This window comes from Falco punctatus, assembly GCF_963210335.1.
Source record: "Falco punctatus genome assembly, chromosome: 18".
NCBI classification, from domain to species: domain Eukaryota; kingdom Metazoa; phylum Chordata; class Aves; order Falconiformes; family Falconidae; genus Falco; species Falco punctatus.
The window spans coordinates 2394119-2410582 of NC_137598.1; the positions used below are offsets into that span (position 1 = coordinate 2394119).

The window sequence follows — 16464 nt, forward strand, 5'->3', positions numbered from 1 at the left end:
CCTCACAACTGTGTCGGTTCCCCACGCTGAGCCCTGGGGAGATGCCCCGGTGGGTCGTAGCCCTGTAGGGAGAGAGAGGAGCTGGAATCTGCTCCAGGGGGATTGGAAATAGGGAAAAGCTCTCGTTGCACCGTCACCATCCCTTGTCCCTACCAAGCACGGTGCCAGCCAATGGCCTGCTCTGGTCATAGTAACAATCCTGCCAACCCCAAGTATTCAAGAAATTACAAGCCAGGACTGAAAACTATAAATCTAAGTCAAAAAACCACCTTTTCCCCCTACTCCTCCTCATTTGCCTTCTGGGGAGCGATGTTCTCCAGGAGTCCCTCCCTGCCCAGGGCAGTGGTGGCCCCACCAAGGCACTTGAAAGCCCAAACCAAACCCACCAGCACCCTGCAACTGGGGGGGGGGGGGATTTATCCAGGCACCGGCAAAACCAGGCTGCCCCAAGAGCCCTTTGCGGTGGCCAAGCCAGGGCAGACCCATCACTGGTGGGAGCTGCCTCGAGGGAAGGGGCTTGGATCAAATGCAGAGCGAGGAGCCCCCCGTGATGCGCCCAGTGCCCCTAACCTGGGTGCTCTGCGAGGTTTTCCCCGTGCTGATGCAGGAGAACTCCAGCATGGGCAGCATCCCTGCCTAAAAATACCAAACCCGAGCAGCCACGACCTCAGCTGCTGCTCCGTATTGCTTTGGAGCATCCTGGTAGAATTATTTCTTATTTTAAGATCATATTAAAATTCACTTTATATATTTTTTTTGTCTGTATAAACTGCTTTTGTCCACGGCTATTCACAGGCTACGCATGGATTTTAATGCCCAGTGTAGAATTTACTTGGCTTGTTTAATAAAGGAATGCACTTGGACCAGGAAAAGAACCTTTTCTCCTGTCCATGAGCCCCATAAATCATTGATAACGCTACAGAAATCGGAGAGACGATCAGATTCTGTGCAAATAAAGTGATGGAGCGCGAGTGGCACTGGTGGGAGGACAGCAGGGTTGCCCAGCCCCGTCCTCTCCTTCCAGCCCCACTTCTGCCCCACTCATATGCCCCATCCCAGGGTAAGAGGGAGAAAAAAAGGAAGGAAAAAAAATAATACAATCCCCCAGTGTGGACCAAAGGTTATAAATAAACGCAGTGAGAAATCAACTAAGTAGATGCAGCTTAGCCAAATAGCTAAGAGCCTTAGCGCATTTTTGCAAGTTTTAGGCAAGTATTTCCCATTCCTGACTAAGCACGTTTGGCAGGCAGGGGTGGGGGAAGCGCGTGGCTGCCCACCCTTCACAGCTCGGGCTGGATCTGCTGCCGGGGCCACCCCACATCTCCCAGGGACCCCCATCTCCTTTGGGTCTGAAGCATCACCCCAGGTGGCAGCGGTCGAGGCCACCAAAAGGGATATGATGGTGACGGTCACCACATCCCTGGTCCCTTCACACCTTACAGATCCCATACGGGACCAGGACTGAGCTTCCCGGGGTGGGGGGCAACCCCAGTTGGGGCATGGGCATCAGTCCACCAGGACAAAAAAAAAGGAAAAAAAAAAAAAAAAGTGATTTCTTTTTCTTCTAAGAAGAAATTTCTGGTTATTTTTAATCTGCTTGCAAAACTCCCGTCGCACCAGGGTTAAACTCGCTCAGCGTATTTAGGCTTTTAAGTTTCCAGGTCTCATGGCAACAGAGGGATGGGGAGAAATTTAAAAAAGAACAACAAACCCGGCCTCATGTAACATCAATTTTTTTTCCCCTCAACCACAAGCCTCTCATAACTGGGACCTTCAGATAAAAAAAACCCACCCCAAAATATTTCAAGTGCTGTAGTAAAATTAATCAGTTCACACCAGGTCATCTGTTTCAAAAAGTGATTTTTTCTCCCCCCTCTCTCTTATTAACGTTAGTGCGATAACTTGGTACCCACAAATCATCTGGACCAGGTGAAGCCTCTCACGCCTCTGCCCATCACACACAAGGAGAGGATGAATTTGCTCGTGTTTCACATTTGATTTTTTTTTCCCCCCTCCTAAGCAGCCACAAAATGGTCTCAGCAACAGAAAAATGAGTCTGTTGAATTTTTCTGGTAAAAAAAAAAAAAAAAAAGAGGGGGATGGGGGAAAAAAATAAACAAACAGCTGTTTCCCTAATACTATTGCAGTACACAAAGAATTAAATGTCATCTATTGCGAGCAGGAAAAAATTCTGCAGCCGAGCCTCAAACCCCGCAATATCCCCATGTGGCGTGGAGGTCATTTTAAACGATAATTAAAAAAAAAAAATAAATAAATCTGGTAAAAAAAGACCATACGTTTGCCTTTGGTGCCATCCCCGCTGCGAAAACCGAAGCTGAAACAAAAGGAGGTTGATTTTTGGGGTGTGGGTCGGTGCTTTGCGCGTGGCCAAGGGGGGTTTCGTGGCCGCGACGCCCCGTGCCGTGACCATTGCCGGCGGGAAAAGGCAAATCTCTGTGGATGAGGCCCGGGATGAGCACCCCATGGAGCCCACTGCCTGGCAGCGAGGCCGTGGTACCCGGGGCGCAGCGGGCGGGCTCCATCCCCATCCCTATCCCCATCCCCGGGATGCTGCAGGGATGCAGCCGACCGCATGGCGAGGACCAAGGGGGAAAGAGAATCGGCCATTTTACACGTCGGCTGCCTAAAATGGTGGCTCCCACCTTTTTTTTTCCCCTTTCTGTTACCGTTTTCAGCACGCATGCACCCGCGGGGAGGGGAGGGAGAGGGGCCGCAGCCCCCCGCGCGCGAGGGCGCCGGGAACAGGAGCCAAGATGGAATTAGAGGGAGAAATTAAAGGAGGGGAAGGGGGGGAGAGGGAAAGAATGCGCTTCGCCTCGACACACGGCCTATCCGCCGTGTTGGGTTTTGTGGATCCTGCGGAAGGGAGAGGCAGGAAGGCATCGAGGGGGGGAAAAAATGGGGGGAAAGAAGGGGGAAAAAAAAAAAAAAAAAAAGCGCGTTTGGGTGAGGATGGCGAGGGGCAGGGATGCGCGTGGGGTGCGGGGAAAAAAATCTTCCCTTCTTTCTTCACCGACCCCCCTTCGCCCTCCCCGCAATCCCGCTTTGACTTTTCCCACAGAAGTAGCCAACCTCCAAGAATGCAAATGACATTCATTATGCAAATGCATGCAAATCAGGTTTAACTATCGGAAGAAGGGCTCGGAATTTCTAATGGGTTAACTCTTTCGCGCACCACCAGGATAATAAGAGCCCCGTGTCTTCCTTGGGGCTTTGTGTTTCCCTGGCCATCCCTGGGCACCCCGACCCACACCCCTCGGCGGGTGCCCCGCGGTCCCCAGGGAGGGCATTGGGTGGAACAAAGCACCAGAAAAAAACCCCTAAAAAAACACCCCAACAACAACAACAACAAGAAAAAACCCCAACAAAACCCATTGGCGTGGGAGCGGCTGCCCCTTCGTTAAACGCGCCGGCAGGAGACAAAGCAGGCTTAAATGCAGAATTGGGAGAAAAGAAAAAGGAAAACACAAGCAAAACACAAAAAGAGAAAAAGGGAAAGAAGGGAAAAGGGGGAAGAGGAAAAAAAAGGGAAAATAAAAAAGAGAATATTCATTGAAAAATATAAAATTAGAAAGGAAAGGCAGAAAAAAGCAGGCCGCTGTCGGCAGAAGATGAAACCCTCCCCGCGATGCATCGGCAAAGGGTTATGGCAGCCACAAGGGTTCGGCTGTTTGCATCCAACGCGCTTGCCGGGATGGGCGCAGGGCCACTGTCTCTTCGTCTGCTGGAAAAAAACCTCACGAAACGCACCGAAATCCCGTGCTTCATTTTTTTGGAGGTTTGGCGTTGAGGAAAAAAAAAAAAAAAAAAAAAAAAAGAAAATTAGACAGTTTCCCCTAGTGCTGAATGAGCCTGTTGTCCTCCGAGGAGGGAGGGAGGAGCAGAGAGATGGTAGCGGTGGCACCGGCGCCCTGAGCCGCATCCCCGTGACCCGCCCCAGCGCCTTGGGATGCTCCAAGGGCATCGGAAACATGCGACTCGTGGGACCACCACCCTGTTTCTCCAAACCACCGGAAAAATCCCGGTTCCCCACCCCAGCCCCAAAAACGCAAAGGCCCCAGCGCCGGGAACCGAAACAGGGAAATCCCGGCTGCGTAACCTCACACTCCCCAAAAGGAGGGATTGTAGGAATGATGAATATTACAAGGAGCTGTAAAGCAGAGAAATCAATGCATTGCATAATTCGAAATATTTTCTAGTGATGCTGTTATCGATCAACAACCATAACGCATTTTAATAGTACCGCCATGGTTCACCCAAAAATTACGCCTCACCTGCGCTAAAACCTCCTGATTTTTCTATTATTTTCTAGAGCTCCTTCCCATACTCACATTCAATATATTTTTTTTTCCCATCTGCTCAAAAACTCTTGGTCATTTAAGCTGAAGGCTGTTAGGAGCAATGATATGTGCAAGGATTTCCCAAATTTGATGGATTTGGTTAGAGAGACGGTAAAAAAGCTTGCTTTACAGGCAGTCTGGTGTGCTCAGAAATGCAGAAATCCAGAACTACTGGCCAGTTCTAAAAAAAAAAAAGCCCACCTTTTTATTTCATTTGTCTGGTCCCAGCCTGGTAGGGCCTCTGCAGAGTGTAAAATATTCCTTTCGCAAACCTCTAGTGTCCAAAAAGAAGAAAAAAAAAAAGGAAAAAAAAAAAGTGAGTCAGGCTCTTTCCTACTGAAAAAAAGATGAAGGGGGAATAAGTAAATGAAATAATAATTTTTAAAAAGACGGTAATTTGGGTCGGTTTGTTTGGTTTTTGGCCTCCAGCACGCAGGCAGCTTGACAGCTGCGCGCTTTGCTCTGCTCCCTTCATGGGATTTTGACTCCAAGCCCCAATTTCCAGTTCCCAAGCTGGAATTGGGTGGGTTGTTATTTTTTTTTAATAATTCTTGGAAATGATGATTTTAAAAAAGAAAAGAAAGGGGGGAAGAGAAAGCCAAGTGCAGAAAAAAAAAGGGCTGGGGGGATGCTGGTGCAACTCTGGTGCCCAGCCCGTGATGCTGGCGCCGACAGCTACTTATTGCTAATGACTAATATGCAACATCATTATCATATCACGGTGCTGAGAAAGCAAACTTCTCTAATGCTTTCTTACGAGCACACAAATAGCATGTAAATTGTCATTTACCCGGGACGGTAACTAGTTAACTAGTTAGGATTCACTTAGCAAATACCTGGTGGCAAAAGCATCCCTGGAGCTGCGGCAGGATGGACGTCAGGCTGCTGGAAAGAAAAGCAAGTTTGGGTTTTTAGCACAGGGTCGGCAAGGGGTGCTGCAGAAATTGCTTAATTTCTTACAACCTCCCTCACACGGTCACGTGAAAAAGGAGTTAGGCACCATTTTCAAGACTGAATTTTACGTTTTTAATTTTTTTAAAAAAATTTTGTTTGTTTGTTTGTTTAAACAGCTCCTGCTCATTCACCTCCCTCTTCCTTCACCTCCTTTCTCCATCCAATTTCACTACTCACATCTGTTTCAAACCCACTTGCTCTGTTTTTTCCCCCCACCGTGATGCACCTCTTTGGCCCTGGAAAACATTTTTGCAACCCGAAAGCACCAGGCTGCAGCCTTTGAGCAGAGGGGTAGGAAAAGAGGTATTGTGGACATTTGCAGCCTCTACATCACAAAATTCAACTTTCAAAATGTTTTAATCACTTGGCATTAGAAACTGACTGCCAAATAACACACGCTGGGAGTGTTTATCCACACAGGGGGTGGAATGGATCCTGGCAGCTTTGACAGCGATTCCTCGTGCAGAGAGCTCTGCAACAGTGCTGGAAAGAAGGAAAAATAAGAGGAAATACATTAAAAAAAAAAAAAAAAAAAAAAAGTAAAAATGGCAAAGGCAAGGTATTTCTTGACGATATGTTTTTCTCGACGAGGCCCAGGGGCTGCACATCACAAGATGTGCGATGGGAGCGAAGCGAGCGGCATGCTGGACCACCGAGCATCCCCCATGCAGCCGCTTTGTCCCCCATTTCCACCACCAGCCATTTCAAAAGCCACGAGCGCCTCTGCCCAGCCTTCACCACGTGCCAAGCTGTCTTCTGCTAAAAAGCCCCCGTTTCCCTCCAAAGCCCCGTTTTCCCTCTTTGCCAGGGGGGATGATTTCCACTGGGGATGCTCAGCACTCGGCACAGGGCTCTTCCTAAGCACCGCCATGGGGAAAACATGGGCTGGGAGAAGGCGCTGCTGGTCTTTGAATGAATCCAGCATCAGATCATGAAAAATCAGCAAGGGCAGGAAAAAAATATCCTAGACAGAGCCATGTGGAAACACCAAGTCCTTGGGATGGGACATGGGGCAGCAGGAGCCACCACTGGGAGGGGAAAGCCCCCAAAGGCTCCAGCCAGGTGCCCCAAAGAACCTTCCCAATGGAGAAGAGCCTTGAAAATCTCAAATTGCTGTGGCAAACCTCTTGGTTTTCCTACTGAGCAGGACTTTTTCGGGTTTTTTAGGAAAGATCTGGGCTTTGGGGCTATTACAGGTAGCAGGCGGCTTCCCTTCTTCATGGCCACTGGGGCCAGGATTCACCTGGGGACAACCCCCCACTTTCGGGGATGGTCCCGACTTTTCACCACTCCTGTTCAGGGCGAGAGGAAAAAGGAATTTTGCAGCAGCGACTCAAACTGCCTCGTGATAGTTGATGCAATGGGATGCAACGGGACCTGGAAGAGCCCTTAGACCACAAAACAATTCCCCCTGGGATTACAGAGCAGATTTGGGGTTTGATTATCAGGTTTTTAAAAAAGCAGGAGGTGAAGGCTTTTGATACCATTATTTTTGGAGGCAGGTGCTCCTGATACTGTTATTTTTAACAGGTTTTAACACATGTCACTCTGCCCTTTTTTAAAGCCAGCTCAGCAACCTTTCCAGGACCAGATTTTATTTTGCCAAACTCAATTTTCCAACGCCTGGGGCTTGCAGATAACCCTCCCCAAAACCTGCTGAATTAAAAAAAAAAAAATGGGGAAAAAAAAAATCAAACCCACCAGCCTTTTTTTTTTTTTTTTTTCTAATTTTCCCAAAGAACCAGAGAGGCGTGAGCACTCGAGAGTCAAATTTGCCCAGGACCTGCGTCCCCTAAGAAAGCAGGGCTCATTCGCCTTCCACAAACTCCGCAGCGGCAACAAAAGTCCCTTTCAAGCCCTTCCAGACGCAAGTCCTTCAGCTCAATTAGTCAGGCACACAGAGACACAAAAAAGCCTCCCATTCAGGCTAGTGGCTGGCTGTGGAGGACAAGGGCGAAGAAAAGATCTTTCTCCCACGCTTTCACTGGGTGTCATAACAAGCAGAAAGCCCTCTTACGGGGGGATTATTGGAGATAAGAGTCCGATGGAGGAGCTGGTGCAGAAGCTGGGGAGGAGGGGATGGGGTTTGGAGGTTGGAGCTCCCAAGGTCGGGTGAGCACGGCCGCCGGTAGCGTTGAGCTCCATCACAAGGAAAATTTTTTACAAAAATTACGATATTCACACACACATGCACCCCGCCCCGGTACACACACGCGCAGAATAATCCCGGTTCTCCATGGCAACCTGCTCCGTGGCCATCCCTCGCACCGGAGGAGGGAGGCAGCTTGCCTTCGCCCCGGCTTCACCAACAGCTTGCCCTGGTGCTGGCAAAAGCCTCGGCCGAGGTGGGCGGCAGGGATGGGCAGCGCAGGCAGGGCTCCTCTCATTCCCTGCTTTTCCAAAAAGAAGCCGTTATCTGGAACCAGGAGTGCCAAGGAGATGCCTGGCTCCGTGGCAAAGCTCTCCCTCCGGCAGCCCAGCCCTGCTGATGCTTCTAGGGAGGGGTGGGTTGAAGGTCAACCAGAACTTTTTTTAATTATAAAAAAGAAAACAACAAAAAAATAAGGGGGGGGGTGGGGTGGGGGGGAACTTGGTGGATTTTGTTGTTCAAAGCCAAAACAAAGGGGGAGAAGGGAGAAAATTCTCTGGAGAATGGGGTTTGTCTGCAAAATCACAAAGGGCTCAGTGGCCCAGAGCCACCCATCTTCTGTGGTACCCATCCTCTGTGGTACCCATCCTTCGTGGTACCCATCCTTTGTGGTACCCATCCTCTGTGGTACCCAGCCAGCCCAGCGGAGCACCCCGAGCCCTCAAACCTCCCGGCAGCCAGAGGGGTCAAATCCAGCACCTCCCAGCCAGGCCCGAGCAGGTAGAAAAGTCCTCTGGATACCAACAGTGCCTGGAGGGATTAATCAGAGCTCCCGAGTGAATTACGTGCCTAATTCCCTTGAACCATCCAAGTTCTATTCCTAATTCCCTACGGCTTTTCCATTGACTCCACAGGCGGCTGCGGAGATTGGTGCACTTCCACACATGATTTGTCTACCAAACCAGGGGAGAACAGAGACAAATTCAAAGCAAATGCTAGAAAATTTAGGGTTTTGGTTTTGTTTTGTTTTGTTTTTTTTTATCTCCTGCTCCGAGCCCCTGCAGATTGCCGCTGTGGGGTGCCCCCCGCTCCTGGCACCATCAAGGAGGGGCCGACAGGAACATCCAAGTTTTTTTACAAGGCTCGGGGAGGGGATATAAACTCTCCAGCTCAGGGACAGAAAGCCGAGAAACTCTCTCAGAATATATTATCCCATAATTGTAGGGTTTCAAGCACTTTCCTCCCAAGCAGCTGGTGCCTGCTGATGCCAGAGAAAGGTTATTTGGCCCAGATGCATTCCTGCCCCGTTCAACCGGGGAATCCCTAAAACAATCCGCTCCTACGAAATGCCGTAAAAGCTGAGTATTTCACTCTTACCTAAAATAGTAGGTATTTACTAAAAGCCAAAGGAACAGATGAAACAAAGCAGGCACCTCCGGGAGAACACTTCCTCCTCTCCAAAAAGCACCGAGTGCCTCCAAAAGGATGATGAGGATCCGGGGGACCCCCTTGCTCCTCCCCAGAGCTCACACAGTGATTCAGGAGATATTTTTCCCCCCCCCCCCCTCTTGCCCTAAAAGGGCAAGTTTTGAGCTTCCAGCAGGCAGGAACCCGCTGAAGGTCAAATTAAAGCTGGTTTACCTGCATTGACCCAAGCGATGCGAGACCACAGGATGAGCCCCCAGGAGCCACACATGGGGCTCGGGGGCCAAGCTAGCCCCCCACCCCAATAAATACCTTTTTCCTTCCCAACACTTATTAATCAGCTTTTTTTGGGCTGGGTTTTTTTTCCCCCCTCGGAGAGCCTGCATTTCCTCCCCATCCCAGAGCAAGCTCCACCTCGTGCCCTCCACCTGCCCGTCAAAATTCATCGCATGAGACCGAGCGGTTAAAGCCAGCAGATGCACCCAGCGCGGATGCTCCCCCCTGCTGCACCAGCATCCTGGCACGACCCCCTTTGTCCCAGCTCCTGCGGTCCTAAAAGCCCTGAAAGTAGAATTAAAAAGATTTTTACACCTAGCCTGGGCTGTCAAAGCCGAAGCTCAGGCCACGGCCGTGGCTGCTGGGTGAGGATTACACAGCTTAGCTTTACAGTTACAGATGCCAGGTCCCAGGCTGGTCTCGGCTATAGCAGGATAAATCCCGGAGCTATACGGCAGCACGAGACTGCGATCCACTGATAACCAGGGATGGATTTGGCCCAGAGCACCGACCCAAGACCTGCCCATTAGCCTTCAGCCTTCAGGACATCAGGACATGCCCCCGGCCCCAACACCAGAGAGGGGTCCCTCGCTGCGGCGGGCATAGGGCTCCTAACCCGAGACTTCCCAGCTCTTTTTCTGCCAAACTAACCACTGTCACCACGGTTTGGTAGGTGGCCGGATCCCACCTGCCCCCAAGCCCACCGGTTATCGCCCTTCCTGCCCGCCTTTGACAGCGCCAGGGGAAGGGCAGTGAGCAGGGAGGTGTCGGGACTCACACGCACGCATCTCTTCCTATCTCCATCCCTGAAAATCCTGCAGGGCAAGCCAGAATGCAGCCCCAGGACTATTTTTAGGCTTCCCCCCCCACCCCACCCCCAGCTTCCCTGCCACGATGGCAATGCTGTCACACAAGCCTGGGCCAGCAAAACCTCCCGCAGCGACGCGGGCGAAGGGGAGAGGCGATGCTGCCAGCGCGGGCGGTGAGCGCCGCAGCTTCGCTTTCACATCCAATCACCCCGGCTGCATCTGAGCGACCTGCCCGCTGGCGGCCCGTCTCCTCCGAGCAGCCTGAAGACCACAGAGCTCATCATTTTCCTTCCAGCTGTCCCTCCCCACCCCCTCCAGGCCACTGCCACCCTCTTCCCCTTGGGCAGGGTGCGGGAGAGCCGTCCGGTCCCATTTGCTGGACACCCAGCGGCATGTTTGCACCTTGGGATGGCACAAGGAGGGGGGTGGGGGGGTGGGATTCAAGAAATCCCATCTCCCTTTTCCTCCTGCTATACAAAGACGGGCATCGGACACCCCAAAGCCATCGCAGGGCGTTGCAAACCACCTGGCAAAGTGCCGTGCATCAGCAGCCAGTCCCGCATCCGCAAAGCCACGACGGGGATGGGGACGGGGGTCAGGGCGAGGAGGCAGCTGCCTGCACCCCTCCTCCCATTTGTGCAGGGAAACGGGGGGCCCTGGGGCCCCCAGAGCTCAGGGTCTTAATTCCGAGCATCGCCCCAGCCTCCGTTCCCACACACCCGCCACTTGCTGAAATTAAAGCAGGGCCTGATCTGATTCCTATGGCGGCTTAACGCGCCCACTCAGCCGGTTTATCATAATCCCGACATAAAAATCGTTCCCTTGAAAACGCTCAGGGGTTTTGAAGCCCTGATTGTTTGAAGAGGAAAGACTCTGTTCTCGGCACAAAGACGAGCTCCCCTCTCAGCCCCGGTCCAGCGGCTGGAGGCTTCAATAAGCATTTTTGACCCCTGTAGGTACCGATGGCAGGAAGCCTGACACTTTCTCTCGGCGCAGAGATCACCCCCAAACCCAGCCCGACAAGGCGTCCCGGGCTGCGTGTCACATGGACATGACACCCCAAAAAATCCTGGAGCTTCCAGAAGTGACTCTGGGAGCAAGCCACCAGCCCTGCCTGGAGAGCACCTCCAAAAACCATCCCGTCTCCCATGCAAAACCGCCTGTGATCACTTGGAGGAAGGAAATGGATCGATATATTTAAAAAAAAATATATATATATATATACACACACATATATATTTCTCTCCTATCATATCTCCAGGATTTCTTTGTGGTTGCGCTGCAGTGCCATTTCACACCTGCGCATGGGACCGCGGTGGGAGGGAGATGCTGGGGAGGAAAAGGGGCGATTCACGCTCTGAGGGGACCTCGAAGGGCTTGAGCCATCAGGGCCTCCTTTTGTTTTCACTTTAAAATTGTGAAAGGCCAGCAGAAAATTCCTTCAGTCAGGAAACGTCTGCTTTCCTCAAACGCAAAAAAATCCTGAGTGTTGTTATTATTTTTTTTGAAATTTTTTAACTATTTCTCAGTTTGGGGTGGCGATTTTGCTAATATTATTTATGAAAAATAGAAATGTTTTTGCTTTCCCCAAGAAAAAGTCAATCTCCACTGGCAGCATTGACCAGCACGAGTATTTCTACATGTTTTCCAATCCCCTGACCCGTGGTGTTGATCGCAGCGCATCGCTTGTACGATGAGCGCGGTGCAAAAAGGCTTTGGACTCAACAACAAACTGAGCCGCTGCGTTTCTGCCTCCCTGGCATAAGCATTAAAGACGGGAGACTCAACAGCAAGCTCTTTCTTAGATGAAAGTGATATATTGCATGAAATTAATCATTTTCAACATTTATATTTGTATAGGCTAGTTTTTCTCAATGACTCACTGAACCACAGAAAAATTAGTATTGCACTTGCTCCTTTTTTTTCTTTCTCCTAAGCCTGAAAAAAAAAAAAATACGTGGAGAGCTAATCTCTCCACACCAAACATGCAAGCATATCTCCTCTTAATGTCTCCAGCAGTTACGTGGCCATAAGGGAGAGCGAAGTAGACAGTGCTGAGTGTGAAGCAGTCACATCATAGTGTCCAAGCAAGCTTAAATGGCCACATGTAAGCAGCAATTTGGATCAACGTCACGCCAACACGCCAGGCTTTCTCATTGCCCGTGTACTACGGCAGCAAATCAGGGAGAAAAAGGGGGGGGTAAAAATGGGAAAAAAATTATTAAAAAATCAGCTGTTTGCAAGACTGTTCCAGTTTGTGTTCCCAAAGGCCTTCCAGAGAGCTGAGCTCACAGCCACGCAAGTCCCACCACTGGGAACGGTCACCCACCACCACCAAAAATCCAACTGGAAAAGAAGAGTCCACCCACACGGTCAGTGCCCGGAGACCCCTGGGGAGCTGGTGGCCCCCAGGGACCCACCAGCAGAGCGGCGCGGCGTGAAACCGGTCCCCATCCAGGCTGGGAGCACAAAGGGATGGGTGAAGACCTAGAGATGCTTTAGCCCCGCGGTGTCACCATGTTCCCCAGCAGAAGTGGGGGTTCGCGACCATTTCAAAGGGCACTTATTGCAACGGGGGATGAGGTGCACAAGCTCCGGAGAGCCAGGGTGGCCACGGTGGGCTTGAAACCCATCCACCCTATCACCAGCCAGCGCGGGCACCTCCTGCCCTTGGGTCCAGCCCACCATGTATTGGCACCCTACGCTGCCGGTTGCTAAATTCCCGGCCGAATTTCACCCTCGTCCCCAGTTCGCATCTCCCTGTCCCTGCTCATGCCTTTGTTATACCCAAGCCAGTGACACCATCACGCAGCAGCCTATGGCGGCCCCGCACAGACCACGATTGGTCACCTAGGAACACCAAAAGATGATCACATAGCATCTCTTCCAGCCTCTGATTGGACAAAAGGGGCTTTTTTCCACCTCCCCCCCCCTCGAACGAAGACACCGGCCAATGGTGGATGGCACATGGCAGCTCACCAGTGCTCAGCCAGCAATAAATGTCCCTCGCCCCCCGCGCACACAGCGCTGGGCGAGCCACCGCACCCCTTCATGCGAGGACTTGGGGGCCACCCACAGATGCAGCCCGGTCCATCAGCCTGGTGGGCACCGGCTCGACCGGCAACTGCTCTCCTCTCGGCTCGGTCTGCCTTGGAGGGACGAAGGAAGAGCTCCGTGCGGTGACATCCCGCTGTCACCAAAGTCAAGGGCGTCCAACTTCATCCTACGAGACGCTCAGGGTATGAGCATCCATGGAGGATGCTCTCTCCCCTTCCACACCCCAAGGCTCCCATCTTTCTGGAGCTGGTTCTCTGGTACCCTGTCCCCCACAATGTCCCCTTCCAGCTGGGGACGAGCCACCAGGCCAGGTGAGCGGCGCTTTGCGCTTGCCCAAGGGAGGAGCAGCAGCAAAGCAACAGAGAATAGAAGAAGAGCTTGTAAAAAGTTCCCTACGCCCCTGCCACCACCGGTGTGGGCTGCAGGAGCAGCGCCAGGAACAATAGCAGCACCTAGATGAACCTCGGAGGGAAGACAGAAAGGAGGTTTTCCTCAAGCTTTCCCCCAGCAGCTCATTACAGGGAGTTAACACACGCGCTGAATTATTCTTAATTACAGGGCCATGGGTGGGCGGGGGGGGGGGGCGGGAAATACCATGTTTATTTATTTAAAGTAAGCAGATGAGCAGGATGAACCTTTCATATCACACCCCGAACTAACAGCCTCTCCCCAGACAAGGTACCAAGAACAGTTTGGGTTGGATTTTTGGGTTTTTTAAAAGATCCCGATGAGCACGTGAGCGAAACGAGCGGGTCCAGCACAGGTCCAAAGCCAGCGCTTTTTCTACCTCTCTCACAAGAGGATTTTCACAAAGTTGCAACGCTATAATTGCTCCTTTCCAAAATTAGTTCGGGTGCTATCACCCATATTTGTTCTTTATTATTATGAAGTCTTTTTTTCCCCCTCCCTTGGGATCACCATTCTGAGATTAATATATAAGCTTAATCCATCACAAGAGCTTTGTGTTCTTCTAAGCAACATCAAGACACCTTTCCAAATAGGTTGCTGTATTTTGCAGGTGGCATCTAAGGCAACCAGTCTGACCATTAAAAGTGAGTGGGAAGCACCCAGTTCACCTCTTTGACCCAAAATTCCCTTCTACAGTAGAGCAGGTAAAAAAAAAATAAATAAAAAAATCTGTTTCCTTAAGGAAGAGGTTGACATATAATCCAGTCAAAGGGGTAAGGACCAGCATGAATTTGCAGAGAGGATAAATTAGACAAAATCAAGTTCCCCAATTAGTCTCATGTGGGTTCATACACAAGTTAGAGATATAATTTTTTTGTAAATCCCCGATCTTGGAATCTTGAGTCCATTCAAAGAAACGTTCATAGACAAAGGGTTAAAAGAAGAAAGAAAGCGTTGGGGTAGAGGTGCTAGGGAAGAAAAACAAAGAAAATTGCAAGAAACCATTTTCCAAATCACCATATCCTTCTTTCTAATCCTGATATCAAGTTATATCTGTCAGGGAAGAAAATTAAACATGTAACAGATAGGGAATGGGAGGGGGGGAGGGAAGAAAAAAAGAAAAAAAAAAAGAAAAAGAGAAAGCGCTCGTATTTGCAAAACAACCATTAATAAACATTGCTCTGTTGCTGCTTTATTAAACAGATAATCCAACACAGTAATCTGTATTGATTTATGGATTCTCTGATGCTATATGACTGGTTACGCAATGAAAGTTCATCCTTGATCTGTAGTCTGTGTCCTGGACTTAACTAATTCATAATCTGATTGGAAGTTTTACTTTGTTAATTCAATTACAGTTAACAGCCGAGGAGAGAGTGGCAACATCCTTGTCTTTCTCAAGACAGACGTTTTCTTCACATGCACAGAATCAGTAAACTCTTTCTTAAAATCATAGGAGGCAAATAGGTTCTTTTTTAAAAAAAAAAAAAAAAAAAATCCTACCTCGGGTTTTAATTCCAGTCTCAAAAAGTTGTCTTTTTTTCCCCAGTTTTTTTTTTTCCGCCTCTCATTTCCTTTCTCTTCCCTTTTTTTTTTTTTTTTTTCCATTTCATTTTTTCTTTTCCTCCTCTTCCTTTTGATGAATTTCCTTTCTTCTCCACATCCTCCTCAGGCGTGTAATGGGGTTATTTTTACTTTCGGTTATCTAGCTTTATGAAGAATTGACACCACTCATACAGCTAGATAACCAAAGATAACAACCAACCCCTGAAGTCTACAGCATTAGCAGGAAAAAGCCAACCTCTTCTTCTCCAGGGGGGGGGCTCGGGGGCACATGGCTTTTAAAGGAAGGAACGAGGGAGGAAAAAAAAAACGAATAAAAAAAAAAAAAAGAGATGCAAAGATTAGCAGCGAGATCCAGAATATCAGCGCCTTCATCACATCAGCGGCCCTGTTCCTGCATCCCAGCGAGCCCAGGGCGAAGCTCTCCCGAGCATCAATGGGACAGGCAGGATCAGGCCCCTCGGAAATACAATTTGGAGCAGAATTACAGGATAACCACCCAGGAGCAGCCTATTTTTCTGCCGAGTTTACACTGGTTTCATTTGCAAACCAAATGCTTTTCTGCAGGTGCTGAGAATTAAGCCCGCGTTATTTTTAAGAACTATCAAATTAATGCATTCAAACTGGTAACAATCAAAGCAAATATAATTTGCGCCCGCAACTTGAAATATGCATAAAAAACCAAAAGGACCTTTCCCCACCCATCAATGCATTTAACGCTCTCGCAACAAAATGACTGCGAAAAAACCTGCCGGTTAAAATAAATAATAACTTGTGATGCTTTGGATTCAGCCAAGATCTGGGGGAACAGAAGCGATGAATAAACACAGAAAACACGGAGGAAATGATGAAAGGGAGGGAAGGGAGGAAAGAAGGGAGGGAGCGACTCCTGCTCGCGGCTCAGGACCCCGGCCCTGCGCGCAGGGACCGCGCACCTCGGGCAGGGACCCGCATCCCTCCTTTTCCTCGGGGGGGGGGACGGACGACGGGGGGGACCTGCATCCCTCCTTTTCCTCGGCGAGGTGGGGGGGACGGACCCGCATCCCTCCTTTTCCTCGGCGAGGGCGGGGGGACGGACCCGCATCCCTCCTTTTCCTCGGCGAGGGGGGGAGGCCCGCAGCGTTCCTCCGGTGAGGGCCCGCACCCCTCGCCTTGGTTTCCCCGCATCCCTCTCCCTCCCTAAGGGGACCCGCATCCCTCCGTTCTTTCTTCTTTCGCGGGGAACCCGCATCCCTCCGTCCTTCCTTCGGGGCTCTGCATCCCTCCCTCCTTCCTTCCTTCCTCCGGGGAGGGGGGACACGACGCCCTGCATCCCTCTCCTTCCTCGGGGTGACCTGCGTCCCTCCACCCTTCCTTCCTCCGGGAAGGAACCTGCATCCCTCCATCCTTCCTCCCCTTCAGGGCAACCCGCATCCCTCCATTCTTCAGGGGAGGAACCCGCATCCCTCTCCTTCCTCCGGGAGCCCCGCATCCCTCCCTCCTGCCTCCACCTACATCCCTCCCCTCGCCGACAGACCCGCAC

General features: G+C 50.6%; 1 long non-coding RNA gene across 2 annotated transcripts in view; it reads right to left on the reverse strand.

Annotated features, from left to right (window-relative positions):
• Positions 1 to 15911, reverse strand: part of LOC308054808 — a 33383-nt gene extending 17472 nt beyond the window's left edge. Inside the window, exons 1-2 of one of the 2 annotated variants that reach the window (XR_013924236.1) lie at positions 14883 to 15908; positions 5198 to 5246 (exon numbers count right to left, since the gene is read on the reverse strand). This is a non-coding gene — a long non-coding RNA (uncharacterized lncRNA). Of the gene's footprint in view, positions 1 to 5197; positions 5247 to 14882 lie in introns of both variants that reach the window. The other variant, XR_013924237.1, reaches the window with a different exon arrangement.
• Between the last annotated feature and the right edge of the window lie 553 nt (positions 15912 to 16464).